Source organism: Archocentrus centrarchus, chromosome 17, assembly GCF_007364275.1.
Source record: "Archocentrus centrarchus isolate MPI-CPG fArcCen1 chromosome 17, fArcCen1, whole genome shotgun sequence".
Taxonomy (NCBI): domain Eukaryota; kingdom Metazoa; phylum Chordata; class Actinopteri; order Cichliformes; family Cichlidae; genus Archocentrus; species Archocentrus centrarchus.
In genome coordinates this window covers 23,286,681-23,291,618 of record NC_044362.1, presented here as the reverse complement: position 1 = coordinate 23,291,618, position 4,938 = coordinate 23,286,681, and the positions used below count along the sequence as shown (strand labels likewise).

Sequence of the window (4,938 nt, the reverse complement as noted above, 5' to 3'; positions counted from 1 at the left end):
TTTAGAATAGAATAGCATAGAATGCCTTTATTGTCATTATACAGGATGTACAATGAGATTGGAGGGCCACTCCTGTTCAGTGCCATGCAATAGAAAGTCAAAGGCTTTAGAAAGTTAAGGCTTCTACTAAACTCCCAGGAGCATCTCTAGCTACACTGAATCCCCATTAATTTCAGAGTCCAGTTTAAGATTCTGGTCCTGACTTATAGAAGTCTTCATGGTCAAGCCCCAACATATACTTCTTGCATCCGTACATTCCCCCCAGGCCTCTGAGGTCATGTGATAAAGGCCTACTGGCCTTACATCACACAAGGCTGAAAATTAAAGGAGACAGAGTTTTTGCAAAAGTAGCTCCCTGACTTGGGAACTCTATCCCCTTGTGTATAAGAACTGTGGATTCGGTGGAGTCTTTTTTTTTTAAAAAAAAAAAGCTAAAAACTAATTTTTTTAGACTTGCGTTTGGTTAGTTTTTTTTTCTCCTTACCTCAATTGTACTTTGTTTTAGTGTTGTGAAGCACTTTATGATTTATGTCTTCAGAGGTATTATATAAAAAATTTTTTACTCACTTACTTACTTACTGGTGACCAAAGTCTTTGTTCTCCAAGATTTGAAACCATCTTGAAGACTTCTTTGGTTTCTTCTTTTAAGTCTTGAAATTGTTCCACGCAGGTAAATAAAATCTTCAAACATCATTTGCCTGAAGGAGACATGTTTTTTTTTTGTTTTTTTTTAATCAACATCTGTTTATTTACAGTTGCAGGAGACCCTCAAGAAAGCTCAGAATGAAGACCTCATCTAAAACTCCTTTCCCACACTCATCAGTCCAATCTGGTGATATGTCATAGTCTTGTACCAAGGTAAGGATTTCACTTATTGAAACATCATGTGCATATTTCTGTGACAGTGCTTTGAGCAGCGTGACTGCCTCCATTTGGGGTCCATTGGTTTATAAACAACTAGTTTGAGGAGCATTTTAGTGGCTTCTAAGTGGGCTTCATTTTGATGCGTGAGCATGGAAAACCCCCACATGCTGTCTGGTTGACGAACGCAGCAAAAGATGACACATAGGCTTCTACTAAACCCCCCAATCCCCAAGTTGATCAGCTGTCTCCAGTTGATCAGCTGTCTCAGACTGAGATTGAAACTGGAATACTGCATTTCTTGAAACTCATCACTGCCACTGCCTGATTTATGGTTATCTTCAAACTCATTTAATCTCCGTTTGGAGGAAGGAAATGTTCTGTGCTGTAAACAATGACTGGCTTGTTCTCAGTTTCTGAAAATTCATACATTGCTTTTCTGCAGGGTTGTGAATATGTGTAATAATGTTTTTCTATGATTGTTAAAAGGTTAGGGTTAGCCAAAGGCCTCTTCTCTCCTAGTTTTTAAAAAAGCATTCCCTACACTCGTACATATTATGCTGGCCAACTGGTCTATAATATAGACCTCCATGGAACGCATACACATGTTGCCCATTAATAGTCTGTTGGAAAAAATCGATCGCTTTTGCATGGAGGAAGTAATTTATAACACTTCCAGCATCTCAGGTTGTTGCCCATGTTGCTCTCTGATGGTGCGTTTCCCATTTTTGATGACTTTCTTTCAGCAGTTAATCAATAGTTGTCATGTACATCCAGTGTTTTCCTGAAAAAAAAAAAAAAAAAAAAAGTCTGAATTTTTATAACAGCCAGCCAGTAATCACAAGTAGTAACTCAGATTTCTTTGCCACTAATCTGCAGTGCAGAGGAAAAAATATTTGCCCCTTTTTAGGGTTTTTTTTTGTGTATTTGTTAAACTTACACATTTCAGATTATCAAATGAAGTCTAACATTAGTCAAAGATAACCTGAATAAATAAAAAATGCAGTTTTTGAAGGATGTCATTCATTAAGAGAAAAAAAAGGCTACATTGTCCTGTGAGAAAAGAATTGTTAAATCAAGAAATCTAGAACCTGTCTGACAAAGTGAAATATGATAAAATTTTTATGAAGCACTTAAAGAACAGCATCCATTGACCAACGTGCTGAGCACACAAACAAAAAATACATTTGAATAAAATAAATAAAATACAAACCAAATTTAAAGCAGGAATAGAAATAGGAGACACATTTTAGATGAGTAGAAACAAAAACAAAATCAAATCAACATCTCACATTGGGTTGAATGCCAAAGAGAAGAGGTAGGTCTTAACAGCAGATATAAAACTGACCAGTGTAGAGGCCTGTCTAATGTGCAAAGGCAACAAATTACACAGTTTGGGAGCTACAACATTAAAGGCCCTCTCCCCCCTGAGTAGCTGGTCAGCTAGAAGCAATTCAAAAAAATTAGTAAAACATTTCAAACTTATTTTACCTTCATCTGAATAGAGAAAGAAGCAATGAGTGCCTCAACTTCTATAGAGTGAAACTGAGCTTAAAACTGGAGAGTGTTGAACATAAATCACACACTGTTACATACATTCTATAGGACCACAGGTAGCACAAAGTACAAGCTGACAGCACAGCTGGTTCAGTTACTAAACACATTTAACGATTTCCTTTGTTTCAGACATGATTAAGTTAAATACTGGTTTCTGTCTGGGTGTGATACAGGCAGTAAGTGTACTTTATACAAGGGTTATTATAGTTAAAGAAAACAAACGAAATAACGAAAACTGAAATAGAAAAAATAGTGTCGTTAACTGAAATAAATAAAAGCTATAATTAAAAGGCAAAAAACGATAACTAAAACTGAATTGTGAGTTTAGAAAACTAATTCAAACTAACTGAAATTATAGATAAACTGACGTTCATTTTCTTGTTTGTCATTATTTAAAGCCTTGTGGCTTGATATAAAATCATCTTTTCTGCTCTCTTAGTTCAAGCTGGGAGCGCCATCGCGCAACTGTGTGTGCGCGTGTTCATCAAGTACTGGCAGCGGTCTGCCGAGAAAGCAGCACAGTCCCATATGGAGTTCCTTTGATTATGATAGCACAGATAGAAGCGAGTGTCTTGTTGTGGATGATGAAAAATGTGCGGAACACTTCTCAGTCAGGCAAGAAAACACCAACATCAAAGTCCATCTGAGAAGCGCACACAAGCTACGGAAACCGCTGTCTTCCTACTAGGTAGGAAGTTCAGCTTGTGGCGTGCACCTCTGGAGAAACCTGACTACTTGTCGGTTCCACGCAGCCCACAACCCTGTGATTAACCAGTTTAGTCCTTGTGCGTTTCCGGTACTTTATCAGTTAGAGAATATTATGGCCCAAGCGGCCCGAGTAAGACAAGAAGAATAAATGCAGGTTGTAATAATATTAGTATTTATTGTCACCAAATAGGGGGTTTCCCTTTAAACTTTTTTTTCCCATTCACTGTTAACCGAATAACATACACCCGCATAAGAACACTACAACTGTTCACTGCAACTCATATGATGCATTCATTTCACTGCAACTCAATTACATATAAACACCAAAGGTAACACTGCAAACAGGATCGGGTTTCAGGGTTACGTTTAACAGCAGCATGGAATGTCTCCTTATTCAGGGAAGTGAGCCACAACACAATACGGGACATACAAATAAAGAGATATATAAAAATAGTTAGTCCGCCTTCTCATGTACTGAGAAGAAACACAATCCAACGCTGGGCGGACTAACCAAAAAGAAAAAAAAAAAAAAAAAAAAATCAAGAAGGACAGCAGGTAAACAGTGATAAACTGTTTAAAACACAACACATAATTACTAAATGCAAGGAACACTTTATTCTAGTCAATCCCTAAAAACAACTAAAAATCACTGCATACCTGTAGTGTCTAATAAGCCCACACCCTGTCACGGCAAATCCTGCAAAGCGTCAAGTGTGGCCCTGTGGAGTCGAACCCCACGCCCAGGCAATCCCACTTCAATCTTTGTTCTTCTGTGGCCCTGTTATAGAATATACACCCACATCAGCATGGACAAAACTGTTTAAAATAATTTAAAACAATTCTCCAAACCTACCACGATCGCATGCACAAAGCATGTGAAGCCAAACAACCACCTGGCCACCCACCGAAAACTGGAACCTCCCAACAACGCTGCCAGATTCCCTTTTATTGAGGCTTAGACCCATGGAAAGTGCGACCCCTTGTGCTACTACCTGTTAAAAGAATAACGATCAGGAAAAAATAATTGCCCCTCAATTCTTTAGAGCTTTGAGTCAACTGCTAAGTTACTATTAATTTGCTACTAATTCCATTTAATTTAATCATTTGCTTGATTCAGTTTTTTTAAGTGATCAAATGATTAATTTACTATATAATAATTTGATTGATTTTACTTTGTAACATTGTAATCTTTATTAAGTGAGAAAAGTAAAAACAGGGAGTAAAAACAATTCCCAACAACTCCCCCAGTTCACACCTTTTAGGTGTGAATCCACCCTCTTGATTGATTCACCATTTAATTAATCATTTGATTGCAATTTTTATTCTAAGACATTCTACTTTTGTTCATTAATTGAAAAAAAATAAAGATAAACCCAGCAACTCCCCCGGTTCACACCTTTTAGGTGTGAATCAAACCTTACTTTACCCCTCTCTCTCGCTGTCATCAGAATCCACCTCCCAAGAGAGCAGTGACATGTGGAACCAGGAGCCTTTTTTCTTGAGTCTTTCGGTCTGTCAGTCTGTTCAGGAGACCTTGGCATGAGCTTGAACACCTTGAACTGCATCAGAGTTTCTTTATTGGTAACTGATCAGAGTCCAGTCTCCTGCAGCCCCGGTGATGTTGTTCAGGCTCCTGTTAGAATGAAACAGACATCTTTGTTAGTTAAGTCTTATAGTGATTTTAATTTTCTCCTAGTCTATATCCCTTCTTTTGAGACATAAACTTTGTTTATGTCTCAATAATTTAACTTATTTATTAGCTTTTTGGATTTTTCCTTTGTTCAGCCAGTCAAAATTCAAAATTATCTCTGC

General features: G+C 37.5%; 1 long non-coding RNA gene across 2 annotated transcripts; it reads right to left on the bottom strand.

Moving 5' to 3' along the window:
- Positions 1-4,571, bottom strand: LOC115795322 (uncharacterized). 2 transcript variants are annotated; one of them, XR_004021251.1, is made up of 4 exons: positions 4,553-4,571; positions 3,980-4,118; positions 3,784-3,904; positions 1-1,645 (listed from the first exon to the last, which is right to left on the bottom strand). It is a non-coding gene; the product is annotated as an uncharacterized LOC115795322 (long non-coding RNA). The 2 variants fall into 2 exon arrangements; XR_004021250.1 differs by having other exon boundaries at positions 4,548-4,566.
- Between the last annotated feature and the right edge of the window lie 367 nt (positions 4,572-4,938).